General features: G+C 40.5%; 2 pseudogenes; both read right to left on the bottom strand.

The window, feature by feature from the left end:
• Window positions 1-1,684: 1,684 nt before the first annotated feature.
• Window positions 1,685-11,373, bottom strand: LOC146389938 (uncharacterized; annotated as a pseudogene).
• A 2,668-nt stretch (window positions 11,374-14,041) lies between these two features.
• Window positions 14,042-15,491, bottom strand: LOC146389939 (uncharacterized; annotated as a pseudogene).
• Window positions 15,492-17,094: the final 1,603 nt, after the last annotated feature.

Raw genomic sequence — 17,094 nt, forward strand, 5'->3', positions numbered from 1 at the left:
GCGTAGATTTGGTTTTGGCATTGGTGGGGACGGGTGTTTCAACCACCGAACTCTGCCCTGTTTCTTTTTTTTTCCTTTTTGTCTTTGCTTCTTGATAAAAAAGGAGAAATATACTTGCCTACATATGCTATTCTACATGCTATTAAACCATTTAAAATTACAATTCATAGTTTCATATGTGAATTATATAATGTTAAATTACTATTAAACAAATGACTGACTAAGTATTTTAGGCTTTAGTTTACTTCAGCCATAATCCATATAAATCAGGAATCATACAAAAATAAAAACAGCTTCAAATACAGTCAAGACAATAAAAGAATATGACTTTAAGGACTTAAATGTGGGATGGAGCGATTTCGCAGGTCTTTCCTCCCCACTGCTGTCAGACTCCACAACAAAGATTTTTGCAGCTGATCACACACAAACCCACACATGTGCAATAAGACTAAGTGCAATACTCTTTTCTGAGTATTTTTGTAAGTTGTATTTTTACTCAGTTGTATATAACATTTCTATTCTATTTTTATCCTAATGTATATTTTATTCTATTTTATTCTACTATTTTATTCTATTCTATTCTGTACAGTTGTGTACAGTATATTATTCTTATTGTATTCAAATTTTTGCTATATAACTTTGCACTGTCCACTTTCTGCTGTGACAAAACAAATTTCCCACGTGTGGGACTAATAAAGGTTATCTTATCTTATCTTATCTTAACAAGATTACTTCAGTTATAGTACACCAACTTCTCTTATACATTAGCACTAAGGGAACACTGAATGACCTGGTGGTTTTTGTCCAAAAAACTACTCATCTAAGATGACCACAAAATTATTATTATGTGCTTGATATGCCTCACCTTTGGCCCTGGATTTCCCCCTCTGACTGCACTAGGACATATTGCCTCTTGATAAAATAACACATTGATTCGTGCCATATAAAAAGTGAGACATGTCAATTCAGATTATTTGTCAAATCTACACTAATCAATCAATTTACATCAGCAGCCTAACAATTGTAGTGCAGTTTGCACTACAAGGTGGAATATTTGCAAAATCATGACTACCTCATGATATTTTGTGTCAAAAAATTAGCCCTATGAATATGTCAGTACCATTAGGATGAAATTATTGTGTGACAAACATTTTAACGTTAGACATATAATGTTAACAGCCTCTGTAAACTAATATCCTGGCTGCTCGAGGCTGCCATTTTTTCTGACACTTTCAATCAAAATTAGAAATGTTACTCTGAGACTGAGAGAACTAATAGTGCTGCATGTTGTGCAGTTAGTTTCCAAAAAACGTTGGTTAGATACAATTTTAGACTGACGTGGGCCAAAGCCTAGCATAGCCTGTAACGTTATTATGACGGACACATTTTATGAGTGAGCTTGACTTTAAGTGACTTACAGGGTTCTTTGAAAAATACTTTCTTAAATCCAGGTTCTTCCTTTGTGCTGCCGTCCTCCTCTCCTCCTGGCAGGTTTTTGCTATTTTTTAACAGTTTTTCCTGTTTTTCCCTTTTTCAACAGTTTTACACTTCTTCACCGTTTGTGAACAGGAACTTTAGACTCTTTCGAACTTTTTTTTTTTTTTGTCTTATTGGACAAATGTTTTACAAAATGTTGCCATTTTTTTTAACAAAGTTTTTCCTCTTTTCTCCCCTCTCAACAGTTTTTACACTTCTTCGCTGACTGTGGACACAGATTTTCCTGAACCTCTCTGTTTTTGCACTCTGGGTTTTACAGTTTCTTGTGTGTGTAAAAAGCAAATAAAGAACGTGTTTGTGAACAGGTTATTGCAGTCTGAAATGTAAAGTGAAAATTTATTTGATTACATTGTGTGAATGTTCAGGCATTAATAAATTAGTATTCCTAAAGGAGTTGCTGCAGTTTGTCTAATACTTTAGTTACATTTGACTTTATCTTGAAGGAAAATTTGATAATCCACAAATAATCATTTACAACAATATATTCTGCTTTAAATCTTTACAACTCACAACAGCGAACACAATAAAACTAATAACTGCTGCACACTGACACGTTCATGTAACTTCCTGGGTTATCTGACAGTTATTGAATCCTTTAAAATGGAAAATAACAAAGTGGTACAAATAAATAATAATCTGAAACCAAGAAACTGATGTTTTACACATTAGTGTAGAAACATCGGGATTATCAGCCTGCAAAGACAAATAATCGGCTGGACTGAGTCAGAGAAGAGACCTGCTGATGTTTCCAACATGAAGCTTGTGTTGGACAGAACAGTTCATTCTCACTGAGGCTGGGTTCAGTAACAGCTGCTTAAAGTTTGGCTCAGCTGAGTACTTTCTGCTCCTATTGGTCAGTCTCATAGACAATAGGGGAAAAAATATTTACAGTAAATGTACTCGTCAGCCCACAGGATGATGAAGTCCTTCCTGTAGTGTCAGAGTGAAATCAGTGGTCTGTGTGGAGTGTTGCTGAATGCTGTCTGTCTCTGCTCAGCAGCAGGAGACTCAAAGTTCATCTGCAAAACGCTCTGAGACATTTCAGACAGTCTGCAGTTCAGCAGGAGGACGCTCTGAATCCTGACTCTGTCCATGTTTTCTGTAGATCAGAAAAGCAACAACAACAAGCACAACACAAAGTGACGCGCTCGCTATCAGTCCAGCACGTCCTCTTCTGACTCCGTCCCCTCTCAGTCCTCCTGGTTGATCTTCTTGCAGAAACAGGTGTGAGGTGCAGATAGATTCCCACGAGCGTGTTTCTTCCATGAAGACGCGACACTCGTACGTTCCAGCATCCGCAGTCGTCACATTCTCCAGAATCAAAGACACGTCTCCATCCTTCATGTGTCTGTCCTGCAGAGCCACCCGCTTCTTAAAAGATGGATGCTGCTTGGTGGTATCAAAGTGCTCGTCCCGGTACAAGAGCACATATTCTTCTCCCAGATCAGCTCTGCTCCAGTTCACAACTATGAACTTGTTGTTTGGAGCTCGACATGTCAGAGTGACGTTGTTTCCAGACTCAGCTGGGACTTTTTTGTCACGTGTGTGTGAAGAACCGCTGAGCTCGCCTTCAGCAGTGCAAGCCAGGACGCATGCGCAGAGCACGCCCCCGAACAGTGACGTAATTCGGAGTGTAGCCATTCGAGCGGAGAGCAAAGAGGTGTCTCATACATGCTGCTCACACATGCAACATTAATAAACTGAAATTTCTCGGGAACGCTCAGCTTCGGGAATAGCGGCTTGTCTGTTTTGCCTCACACGAAGCTGAAAACACTTCAGCAGCCTCTGCGTGAAAACTTGAAAACAGCTTCGGTGTGGACATCTCGGCTCTTATGTGCCCAAGTTTTTCTTCAGCCTCTGACGGTAAGTTGAAAACTCTTTACCCACTGAGAGGCTGTGTTTAAGGGGTTCAGCAGACTTGTTCTGGTATTGTTCTCTAGTCCTGCTGAACCCTTAAACACAATTCTTTTCAGATGGGTTCCACTTTGACTTTTGCTCATTTCACTGTAGTTAGTGTCATTTTTGGTTTTCAGTCTTAGCTTAGAGGCCCTAATTAAAAATTGTATCCACACCAGAGACAGAGACACGACTTTGGCAGCTTTCTTCCCGTTTTGCCACACCGATTTCGGTCTTTTTTGGGGGTTGGGGGGGTGGTTCTCAACCTATTTTTTTCACTTTTTCAACTTTTCTGGATACGGTTCTTACAGTTTTCTCAACCTTTGATTTCGTTTTGGACATTTTCCAATATTTTGTCTCTTTTTGGGCAATCGCTTTACGCTTTTTTGTTTTTACTGTTGTTTTTTGTCTGTTTTTTTACACAGTTTTTACACTTCTCTAACCTTTTTTCTATTTTTGGAGAAGCATTTCACACTTTTTTGCTGTTTTTTTTAAACGCAGTTTTTCCACTTTCACCTTTTGAACAGTTTTTACGCTTCTTCACCTTTTGTGAACAGGGATTTTAGACTTTTTCCAACTTTTTTTCTTTTTTTTTTCTTACGTGTTTTAACGATCTTTTCCGGGGTTTTTTTAAAAATAAAGTTTTTCCTCTTTTCTCCCCTTTCAACAGTTTTTACACTTCTTCGCTGATTGTGGACACAGATTTTCCTGAACCTCTCTGTTTTTGCACTCTGGGTTTTACAGTTTCTTGTGTGTGTAAAAAGCAAATAAAGAACGTGTTTGTGAACAGGTTATTGCAGTCTGAAATGTAAAGTGAAACTTTATTTGATTACATTGTGTGAATGTTCAGGCATTAATACTTTTTGGAAAGCTGAATTGAAAGAATAAAAAGTAAATGTGAAAAGTGTCACTTATCGTGCTGTTTCTTCTTACTTTTAGAGTCTCTTTGTTGACATGATCAAATAAACTGCTGAAGTCTGAGTAGTTTTAAAAGGGAAAATTTGGTTTTAAAGGGATTCTGCTAAAGTGAATGAAATGCTAATGAACTGAATAAAGGCATGAAATGAAATGACCTTTGTCTTAGTTAAAAGTGGGTGAAAGGTCAGAGATGGAGAGGATAATAAGGTGGGGCTGAAGATCAGTGAATCTTATGTCAAAACCTAATTGGTTGACTTGATATTAGAGGGAGAGCAAGAGAATGGGATGTGAATGGGGTAAAGTATAAACTTGGATGCCCAGAGGTGTTCATCATCATCATCGTCACGATCGAGAGGGGAGCTGCCATAACAGGTGTGACTCAGAATTGGCCTGCAGGGCTACTCAGGTTTCTTCGTATCAGGCCAAGCAGCAAAGACTCCTGTGCAACAAGGCAGTCAGGCTGGGCGAGTCCTCTCACCCACATCAGCTCCAGAACCCTGCATTATCTACTGCGAGAGATTCATCGGATCAGGGATCAAGACGTTGTTTGTCAGAGAGCTGAAATCAGCTTCCTGTGACGGAGTTTCGTGGGCCTACCGATCAAAAGCACACAAAGTCTCTTCTGGGTCAAATTTGTTTTGTAGCTATTGAGATCAGCTTTAGATGAACCAGTGTGGCTCAAATAAAAGAAGATGGGGGTTTGAGGGAGTGTTGAAACTATACATGCCATGTCTGTGTGTGGTGACAGAAGTCAAGGAGACCTGGATTCAGCTTTGAAAACATATTCTGAGACGTGTTTGTCAGATGGATGGAAAGATCATCGTCACGTGGTTCTCAGTGACTGATCGTGACTCATGCTTTCGGGTGGATTGAGACATTTGGGATGTTCCTGTGAGTCAGTAACAGAGAAAAACAGGAGTGGGCCTCTCAGTGTGTCCACACGCTGCTGTCTGCAACATATTATCCTGTCACAGAGGAAGCTCTCTGTCAAACCTTATTCCTGCTTCAGACTGTGGTGGCAGAGCTGTAGCAGCTACACTCTTCGATCACAGCTTCATGCTGTCTCTGATTACAGTAACAGGTCCAACGTGAGAGACTGGGTGGGTTTTCCTTTTTAATATATATTACCAACCCCCAGGAACATCCCAAATATCTCAATCCACCTGAAAGCATGAGTCATGATTAGTGGGTACCTGTGCCTGTGTGACGATCCACTACAGTCGGTGGAGTACAGTGGTTTTGAAAAGTATTCCCCCATTTCCAGAGTTCTGTTAAAAAAAATTTTTTTTTTTACATTTACATTGTTCGGAACATCAGATAAACGTAATTATTAGACAAAGATATCTCAAGGAGCACTTGGTTTAAATGTAGTTTTTCTGGAAAATCAGAAAACAATTTTCAAATTCACTCCTACAGAATCGACCCCAAGCATGAAGGGTGTTAACAAAGACAACAAAAAAATAACACATGAAGCAGAAGCAGACCAATCAAGTGATGATTGTCACATTTATTCTCTTTATTCTTTGACATTTTGAATGAAAAACATGAATAAAATCCTAAACAAGTAATGAAACAGTCTCATCAAAGCTTCAAGCTGCATTCATCAGCAAATGTGCATCATAAGTGTCTCAACCATTCATATTTGATTTAAAAACACAACTTTTACATCAGGATGTGAAAGTATTCCTAAAGGAGTTGCTGCAGTTTGTCTAATACTTTAGTTACATTTGACTTTATCTTGAAGGAAAATTTGATAATCCACAAATAATCATTTACAACAATATATTCTGCTTTAAATCTTTACAACTCACAACAGCGAACACAATAAAACTAATAACTGCTGCACACTGACACGTTCATGTAACTTCCTGGGTTATCTGACAGTTATTGAATCCTTTAAAATGGAAAATAACAAAGTGGTACAAATAAATAATAATCTGAAACCAAGAAACTGATGTTTTACACATTAGTGTAGAAACATCGGGATTATCAGCCTGCAAAGACAAATAATCGGCTGGACTGAGTCAGAGAAGAGACCTGCTGATGTTTCCAACATGAAGCTTGTGTTGGACAGAACAGTTCATTCTCACTGAGGCTGGGTTCAGTAACAGCTGCTTAAAGTTTGGCTCAGCTGAGTACTTTCTGCTCCTATTGGTCAGTCTCATAGACAATAGGGGAAAAAATATTTACAGTAAATGTACTCGTCAGCCCGCAGGATGATGAAGTCCTTCCTGTAGTGTCAGAGTGAAATCAGTGGTCTGTGTGGAGTGTTGCTGAATGCTGTCTGTCTCTGCTCAGCAGCAGGAGACTCAAAGTTCATCTGCAAAACGCTCTGAGACATTTCAGACAGTCTGCAGTTCAGCAGGAGGACGCTCTGAATCCTGACTCTGTCCATGTTTTCTGTAGATCAGAAAAGCAACAACAACAACAAGCACAACACAAAGTGACGCGCTCGCTATCAGTCCAGCACGTCCTCTTCTGACTCCGTCCCCTCTCAGTCCTCCTGGTTGATCTTCTTGCAGAAACAGGTGTGAGGTGCAGATAGATTCCCACGAGCGTGTTTCTTCCATGAAGACGCGACACTCGTACGTTCCAGCATCCGCAGTCGTCACATTCTCCAGAATCAAAGACACGTCTCCATCCTTCATGTGTCTGTCCTGCAGAGCCACCCGCTTCTTAAAAGATGGATGCTGCTTGGTGGTATCAAAGTGCTCGTCCCGGTACAAGAGCACATATTCTTCTCCCAGATCAGCTCTGCTCCAGTTCACAACTATGAACTTGTTGTTTGGAGCTCGACATGTCAGAGTGACGTTGTTTCCAGACTCAGCTGGGACTTTTTTGTCACGTGTGTGTGAAGAACCGCTGAGCTCGCCTTCAGCAGTGCAAGCCAGGACGCATGCGCAGAGCACGCCCCCGAACAGTGACGTAATTCGGAGTGTAGCCATTCGAGCGGAGAGCAAAGAGGTGTCTCATACATGCTGCTCACACATGCAACATTAATAAACTGAAATTTCTCGGGAACGCTCAGCTTCGGGAATAGCGGCTTGTCTGTTTTGCCTCACACGAAGCTGAAAACACTTCAGCAGCCTCTGCGTGAAAACTTGAAAACAGCTTCGGTGTGGACATCTCGGCTCTTATGTGCCCAAGTTTTTCTTCAGCCTCTGACGGTAAGTTGAAAACTCTTTACCCACTGAGAGGCTGTGTTTAAGGGGTTCAGCAGACTTGTTCTGGTATTGTTCTCTAGTCCTGCTGAACCCTTAAACACAATTCTTTTCAGATGGGTTCCACTTTGACTTTTGCTCATTTCACTGTAGTTAGTGTCATTTTTGGTTTTCAGTCTTAGCTTAGAGGCCCTAATTAAAAATTGTATCCACACCAGAGACAGAGACACGACTTTGGCAGCTTTCTTCCCGTTTTGCCACACCGATTTCGGTCTTTTTTGGGGGTTGGGGGGGTGGTTCTCAACCTATTTTTTTCACTTTTTCAACTTTTCTGGATACGGTTCTTACAGTTTTCTCAACCTTTGATTTCGTTTTGGACATTTTCCAATATTTTGTCTCTTTTTGGGCAATCGCTTTACGCTTTTTTGTTTTTACTGTTGTTTTTTGTCTGTTTTTTTACACAGTTTTTACACTTCTCTAACCTTTTTTCTATTTTTGGAGAAGCATTTCACACTTTTTTGCTGTTTTTTTTAAACGCAGTTTTTCCACTTTCACCTTTTGAACAGTTTTTACGCTTCTTCACCTTTTGTGAACAGGGATTTTAGACTTTTTCCAACTTTTTTTCTTTTTTTTTTCTTACGTGTTTTAACGATCTTTTCCGGGGTTTTTTTTTAATAAAGTTTTTCCTCTTTTCTCCCCTTTCAACAGTTTTTACACTTCTTCGCTGACTGTGGACACAGATTTTCCTGAACCTCTCTGTTTTTGCACTCTGGGTTTTACAGTTTCTTGTGTGTGTAAAAAGCAAATAAAGAACGTGTTTGTGAACAGGTTATTGCAGTCTGAAATGTAAAGTGAAACTTTATTTGATTACATTGTGTGAATGTTCAGGCATTAATACTTTTTGGAAAGCTGAATTGAAAGAATAAAAAGTAAATGTGAAAAGTGTCACTTATCGTGCTGTTTCTTCTTACTTTTAGAGTCTCTTTGTTGACATGATCAAATAAACTGCTGAAGTCTGAGTAGTTTTAAAAGGGAAAATTTGGTTTTAAAGGGATTCTGCTAAAGTGAATGAAATGCTAATGAACTGAATAAAGGCATGAAATGAAATGACCTTTGTCTTAGTTAAAAGTGGGTGAAAGGTCAGAGATGGAGAGGATAATAAGGTGGGGCTGAAGATCAGTGAATCTTATGTCAAAACCTAATTGGTTGACTTGATATTAGAGGGAGAGCAAGAGAATGGGATGTGAATGGGGTAAAGTATAAACTTGGATGCCCAGAGGTGTTCATCATCATCATCGTCACGATCGAGAGGGGAGCTGCCATAACAGGTGTGACTCAGAATTGGCCTGCAGGGCTACTCAGGTTTCTTCGTATCAGGCCAAGCAGCAAAGACTCCTGTGCAACAAGGCAGTCAGGCTGGGCGAGTCCTCTCACCCACATCAGCTCCAGAACCCTGCATTATCTACTGCGAGAGATTCATCGGATCAGGGATCAAGACGTTGTTTGTCAGAGAGCTGAAATCAGCTTCCTGTGACGGAGTTTCGTGGGCCTACCGATCAAAAGCACACAAAGTCTCTTCTGGGTCAAATTTGTTTTGTAGCTATTGAGATCAGCTTTAGATGAACCAGTGTGGCTCAAATAAAAGAAGATGGGGGTTTGAGGGAGTGTTGAAACTATACATGCCATGTCTGTGTGTGGTGACAGAAGTCAAGGAGACCTGGATTCAGCTTTGAAAACATATTCTGAGACGTGTTTGTCAGATGGATGGAAAGATCATCGTCACGTGGTTCTCAGTGACTGATCGTGACTCATGCTTTCGGGTGGATTGAGACATTTGGGATGTTCCTGTGAGTCAGTAACAGAGAAAAACAGGAGTGGGCCTCTCAGTGTGTCCACACGCTGCTGTCTGCAACATATTATCCTGTCACAGAGGAAGCTCTCTGTCAAACCTTATTCCTGCTTCAGACTGTGGTGGCAGAGCTGTAGCAGCTACACTCTTCGATCACAGCTTCATGCTGTCTCTGATTACAGTAACAGGTCCAACGTGAGAGACTGGGTGGGTTTTCCTTTTTAATATATATTACCAACCCCCAGGAACATCCCAAATATCTCAATCCACCTGAAAGCATGAGTCATGATTAGTGGGTACCTGTGCCTGTGTGACGATCCACTACAGTCGGTGGAGTACAGTGGTTTTGAAAAGTATTCCCCCATTTCCAGAGTTCTTTTAAAAAAAATTTTTTTTTTTACATTTACATTGTTCGGAACATCAGATAAACGTAATTATTAGACAAAGATATCTCAAGGAGCACTTGGTTTAAATGTAGTTTTTCTGGAAAATCAGAAAACAATTTTCAAATTCACTCCTACAGAATCGACCCCAAGCATGAAGGGTGTTAACAAAGACAACAAAAAAATAACACATGAAGCAGAAGCAGACCAATCAAGTGATGATTGTCACATTTATTCTCTTTATTCTTTGACATTTTGAATGAAAAACATGAATAAAATCCTAAACAAGTAATGAAACAGTCTCATCAAAGCTTCAAGCTGCATTCATCAGCAAATGTGCATCATAAGTGTCTCAGCCATTCATATTTGATTTAAAAACACAACTTTTACATCAGGATGTGAAAGTATTCCTAAAGGAGTTGCTGCAGTTTGTCTAATACTTTAGTTACATTTGACTTTATCTTGAAGGAAAATTTGATAATCCACAAATAATCATTTACAACAATATATTCTGCTTTAAATCTTTACAACTCACAACAGCGAACACAATAAAACTAATAACTGCTGCACACTGACACGTTCATGTAACTTCCTGGGTTATCTGACAGTTATTGAATCCTTTAAAATGGAAAATAACAAAGTGGTACAAATAAATAATAATCTGAAACCAAGAAACTGATGTTTTACACATTAGTGTAGAAACATCGGGATTATCAGCCTGCAAAGACAAATAATCGGCTGGACTGAGTCAGAGAAGAGACCTGCTGATGTTTCCAACATGAAGCTTGTGTTGGACAGAACAGTTCATTCTCACTGAGGCTGGGTTCAGTAACAGCTGCTTAAAGTTTGGCTCAGCTGAGTACTTTCTGCTCCTATTGGTCAGTCTCATAGACAATAGGGGAAAAAATATTTACAGTAAATGTACTCGTCAGCCCGCAGGATGATGAAGTCCTTCCTGTAGTGTCAGAGTGAAATCAGTGGTCTGTGTGGAGTGTTGCTGAATGCTGTCTGTCTCTGCTCAGCAGCAGGAGACTCAAAGTTCATCTGCAAAACGCTCTGAGACATTTCAGACAGTCTGCAGTTCAGCAGGAGGACGCTCTGAATCCTGACTCTGTCCATGTTTTCTGTAGATCAGAAAAGCAACAACAACAACAAGCACAACACAAAGTGACGCGCTCGCTATCAGTCCAGCACGTCCTCTTCTGACTCCGTCCCCTCTCAGTCCTCCTGGTTGATCTTCTTGCAGAAACAGGTGTGAGGTGCAGATAGATTCCCACGAGCGTGTTTCTTCCATGAAGACGCGACACTCGTACGTTCCAGCATCCGCAGTCGTCACATTCTCCAGAATCAAAGACACGTCTCCATCCTTCATGTGTCTGTCCTGCAGAGCCACCCGCTTCTTAAAAGATGGATGCTGCTTGGTGGTATCAAAGTGCTCGTCCCGGTACAAGAGCACATATTCTTCTCCCAGATCAGCTCTGCTCCAGTTCACAACTATGAACTTGTTGTTTGGAGCTCGACATGTCAGAGTGACGTTGTTTCCAGACTCAGCTGGGACTTTTTTGTCACGTGTGTGTGAAGAACCGCTGAGCTCGCCTTCAGCAGTGCAAGCCAGGACGCATGCGCAGAGCACGCCCCCGAACAGTGACGTAATTCGGAGTGTAGCCATTCGAGCGGAGAGCAAAGAGGTGTCTCATACATGCTGCTCACACATGCAACATTAATAAACTGAAATTTCTCGGGAACGCTCAGCTTCGGGAATAGCGGCTTGTCTGTTTTGCCTCACACGAAGCTGAAAACACTTCAGCAGCCTCTGCGTGAAAACTTGAAAACAGCTTCGGTGTGGACATCTCGGCTCTTATGTGCCCAAGTTTTTCTTCAGCCTCTGACGGTAAGTTGAAAACTCTTTACCCACTGAGAGGCTGTGTTTAAGGGGTTCAGCAGACTTGTTCTGGTATTGTTCTCTAGTCCTGCTGAACCCTTAAACACAATTCTTTTCAGATGGGTTCCACTTTGACTTTTGCTCATTTCACTGTAGTTAGTGTCATTTTTGGTTTTCAGTCTTAGCTTAGAGGCCCTAATTAAAAATTGTATCCACACCAGAGACAGAGACACGACTTTGGCAGCTTTCTTCCCGTTTTGCCACACCGATTTCGGTCTTTTTTGGGGGTTGGGGGGGTGGTTCTCAACCTATTTTTTTCACTTTTTCAACTTTTCTGGATACGGTTCTTACAGTTTTCTCAACCTTTGATTTCGTTTTGGACATTTTCCAATATTTTGTCTCTTTTTGGGCAATCGCTTTACGCTTTTTTGTTTTTACTGTTGTTTTTTGTCTGTTTTTTTACACAGTTTTTACACTTCTCTAACCTTTTTTCTATTTTTGGAGAAGCATTTCACACTTTTTTGCTGTTTTTTTTAAACGCAGTTTTTCCACTTTCACCTTTTGAACAGTTTTTACGCTTCTTCACCTTTTGTGAACAGGGATTTTAGACTTTTTCCAACTTTTTTTCTTTTTTTTTTCTTACGTGTTTTAACGATCTTTTCCGGGGTTTTTTTTAAAATAAAGTTTTTCCTCTTTTCTCCCCTTTCAACAGTTTTTACACTTCTTCGCTGATTGTGGACACAGATTTTCCTGAACCTCTCTGTTTTTGCACTCTGGGTTTTACAGTTTCTTGTGTGTGTAAAAAGCAAATAAAGAACGTGTTTGTGAACAGGTTATTGCAGTCTGAAATGTAAAGTGAAACTTTATTTGATTACGTTGTGTGAATGTTCAGGCATTAATACTTTTTGGAAAGCTGAATTGAAAGAATAAAAAGTAAATGTGAAAAGTGTCACTTATCGTGCTGTTTCTTCTTACTTTTAGAGTCTCTTTGTTGACATGATCAAATAAACTGCTGAAGTCTGAGTAGTTTTAAAAGGGAAAATTTGGTTTTAAAGGGATTCTGCTAAAGTGAATGAAATGCTAATGAACTGAATAAAGGCATGAAATGAAATGACCTTTGTCTTAGTTAAAAGTGGGTGAAAGGTCAGAGATGGAGAGGATAATAAGGTGGGGCTGAAGATCAGTGAATCTTATGTCAAAACCTAATTGGTTGACTTGATATTAGAGGGAGAGCAAGAGAATGGGATGTGAATGGGGTAAAGTATAAACTTGGATGCCCAGAGGTGTTCATCATCATCATCGTCACGATCGAGAGGGGAGCTGCCATAACAGGTGTGACTCAGAATTGGCCTGCAGGGCTACTCAGGTTTCTTCGTATCAGGCCAAGCAGCAAAGACTCCTGTGCAACAAGGCAGTCAGGCTGGGCGAGTCCTCTCACCCACATCAGCTCCAGAACCCTGCATTATCTACTGCGAGAGATTCATCGGATCAGGGATCAAGACGTTGTTTGTCAGAGAGCTGAAATCAGCTTCCTGTGACGGAGTTTCGTGGGCCTACCGATCAAAAGCACACAAAGTCTCTTCTGGGTCAAATTTGTTTTGTAGCTATTGAGATCAGCTTTAGATGAACCAGTGTGGCTCAAATAAAAGAAGATGGGGGTTTGAGGGAGTGTTGAAACTATACATGCCATGTCTGTGTGTGGTGACAGAAGTCAAGGAGACCTGGATTCAGCTTTGAAAACATATTCTGAGACGTGTTTGTCAGATGGATGGAAAGATCATCGTCACATGGTTCTCAGTGACTGATCGTGACTCATGCTTTCGGGTGGATTGAGACATTTGGGATGTTCCTGTGAGTCAGTAACAGAGAAAAACAGGAGTGGGCCTCTCAGTGTGTCCACACGCTGCTGTCTGCAACATATTATCCTGTCACAGAGGAAGCTCTCTGTCAAACCTTATTCCTGCTTCAGACTGTGGTGGCAGAGCTGTAGCAGCTACACTCTTCGATCACAGCTTCATGCTGTCTCTGATTACAGTAACAGGTCCAACGTGACAGACTGGGTGGGTTTTCCTTTTTAATATATATTACCAACCCCCAGGAACATCCCAAATATCTCAATCCACCTGAAAGCATGAGTCATGATTAGTGGGTACCTGTGCCTGTGTGACGATCCACTACAGTCGGTGGAGTACAGTGGTTTTGAAAAGTATTCCCCCATTTCCAGAGTTCTTTTAAAAAAAATTTTTTTTTTTACATTTACATTGTTCGGAACATCAGATAAACGTAATTATTAGACAAAGATATCTCAAGGAGCACTTGGTTTAAATGTAGTTTTTCTGGAAAATCAGAAAACAATTTTCAAATTCACTCCTACAGAATCGACCCCAAGCATGAAGGGTGTTAACAAAGACAACAAAAAAATAACACATGAAGCAGAAGCAGACCAATCAAGTGATGATTGTCACATTTATTCTCTTTATTCTTTGACATTTTGAATGAAAAACATGAATAAAATCCTAAACAAGTAATGAAACAGTCTCATCAAAGCTTCAAGCTGCATTCATCAGCAAATGTGCATCATAAGTGTCTCAGCCATTCATATTTGATTTAAAAACACAACTTTTACATCAGGATGTGAAAGTATTCCTAAAGGAGTTGCTGCAGTTTGTCTAATACTTTAGTTACATTTGACTTTATCTTGAAGGAAAATTTGATAATCCACAAATAATCATTTACAACAATATATTCTGCTTTAAATCTTTACAACTCACAACAGCGAACACAATAAAACTAATAACTGCTGCACACTGACACGTTCATGTAACTTCCTGGGTTATCTGACAGTTATTGAATCCTTTAAAATGGAAAATAACAAAGTGGTACAAATAAATAATAATCTGAAACCAAGAAACTGATGTTTTACACATTAGTGTAGAAACATCGGGATTATCAGCCTGCAAAGACAAATAATCGGCTGGACTGAGTCAGAGAAGAGACCTGCTGATGTTTCCAACATGAAGCTTGTGTTGGACAGAACAGTTCATTCTCACTGAGGCTGGGTTCAGTAACAGCTGCTTAAAGTTTGGCTCAGCTGAGTACTTTCTGCTCCTATTGGTCAGTCTCATAGACAATAGGGGAAAAAATATTTACAGTAAATGTACTCGTCAGCCCGCAGGATGATGAAGTCCTTCCTGTAGTGTCAGAGTGAAATCAGTGGTCTGTGTGGAGTGTTGCTGAATGCTGTCTGTCTCTGCTCAGCAGCAGGAGACTCAAAGTTCATCTGCAAAACGCTCTGAGACATTTCAGACAGTCTGCAGTTCAGCAGGAGGACGCTCTGAATCCTGACTCTGTCCATGTTTTCTGTAGATCAGAAAAGCAACAACAACAACAAGCACAACACAAAGTGACGCGCTCGCTATCAGTCCAGCACGTCCTCTTCTGACTCCGTCCCCTCTCAGTCCTCCTGGTTGATCTTCTTGCAGAAACAGGTGTGAGGTGCAGATAGATTCCCACGAGCGTGTTTCTTCCATGAAGACGCGACACTCGTACGTTCCAGCATCCGCAGTCGTCACATTCTCCAGAATCAAAGACACGTCTCCATCCTTCATGTGTCTGTCCTGCAGAGCCACCCGCTTCTTAAAAGATGGATGCTGCTTGGTGGTATCAAAGTGCTCGTCCCGGTACAAGAGCACATATTCTTCTCCCAGATCAGCTCTGCTCCAGTTCACAACTATGAACTTGTTGTTTGGAGCTCGACATGTCAGAGTGACGTTGTTTCCAGACTCAGCTGGGACTTTTTTGTCACGTGTGTGTGAAGAACCGCTGAGCTCGCCTTCAGCAGTGCAAGCCAGGACGCATGCGCAGAGCACGCCCCCGAACAGTGACGTAATTCGGAGTGTAGCCATTCGAGCGGAGAGCAAAGAGGTGTCTCATACATGCTGCTCACACATGCAACATTAATAAACTGAAATTTCTCGGGAACGCTCAGCTTCGGGAATAGCGGCTTGTCTGTTTTGCCTCACACGAAGCTGAAAACACTTCAGCAGCCTCTGCGTGAAAACTTGAAAACAGCTTCGGTGTGGACATCTCGGCTCTTATGTGCCCAAGTTTTTCTTCAGCCTCTGACGGTAAGTTGAAAACTCTTTACCCACTGAGAGGCTGTGTTTAAGGGGTTCAGCAGACTTGTTCTGGTATTGTTCTCTAGTCCTGCTGAACCCTTAAACACAATTCTTTTCAGATGGGTTCCACTTTGACTTTTGCTCATTTCACTGTAGTTAGTGTCATTTTTGGTTTTCAGTCTTAGCTTAGAGGCCCTAATTAAAAATTGTATCCACACCAGAGACAGAGACACGACTTTGGCAGCTTTCTTCCCGTTTTGCCACACCGATTTCGGTCTTTTTTGGGGGTTGGGGGGGTGGTTCTCAACCTATTTTTTTCACTTTTTCAACTTTTCTGGATACGGTTCTTACAGTTTTCTCAACCTTTGATTTCGTTTTGGACATTTTCCAATATTTTGTCTCTTTTTGGGCAATCGCTTTACGCTTTTTTGTTTTTACTGTTGTTTTTTGTCTGTTTTTTTACACAGTTTTTACACTTCTCTAACCTTTTTTCTATTTTTGGAGAAGCATTTCACACTTTTTTGCTGTTTTTTTTAAACGCAGTTTTTCCACTTTCACCTTTTGAACAGTTTTTACGCTTCTTCACCTTTTGTGAACAGGGATTTTAGACTTTTTCCAACTTTTTTTCTTTTTTTTTTCTTACGTGTTTTAACGATCTTTTCCGGGGTTTTTTTTAAAATAAAGTTTTTCCTCTTTTCTCCCCTTTCAACAGTTTTTACACTTCTTCGCTGATTGTGGACACAGATTTTCCTGAACCTCTCTGTTTTTGCACTCTGGGTTTTACAGTTTCTTGTGTGTGTAAAAAGCAAATAAAGAACGTGTTTGTGAACAGGTTATTGCAGTCTGAAATGTAAAGTGAAACTTTATTTGATTACGTTGTGTGAATGTTCAGGCATTAATACTTTTTGGAAAGCTGAATTGAAAGAATAAAAAGTAAATGTGAAAAGTGTCACTTATCGTGCTGTTTCTTCTTACTTTTAGAGTCTCTTTGTTGACATGATCAAATAAACTGCTGAAGTCTGAGTAGTTTTAAAAGGGAAAATTTGGTTTTAAAGGGATTCTGCTAAAGTGAATGAAATGCTAATGAACTGAATAAAGGCATGAAATGAAATGACCTTTGTCTTAGTTAAAAGTGGGTGAAAGGTCAGAGATGGAGAGGATAATAAGGTGGGGCTGAAGATCAGTGAATCTTATGTCAAAACCTAATTGGTTGACTTGATATTAGAGGGAGAGCAAGAGAATGGGATGTGAATGGGGTAAAGTATAAACTTGGATGCCCAGAGGTGTTCATCATCATCATCGTCACGATCGAGAGGGGAGCTGCCATAACAGGTGTGACTCAGAATTGGCCTGCAGGGCTACTCAGGTTTCTTCGTATCAGGCCAAGCAG

Source organism: Perissodus microlepis, chromosome 3 (genome assembly GCF_051167445.1).
Source record: "Perissodus microlepis isolate ML-2025 ecotype Zambia chromosome 3, ASM5116744v1, whole genome shotgun sequence".
Taxonomy (NCBI): Eukaryota; Metazoa; Chordata; class Actinopteri; order Cichliformes; family Cichlidae; genus Perissodus; species Perissodus microlepis.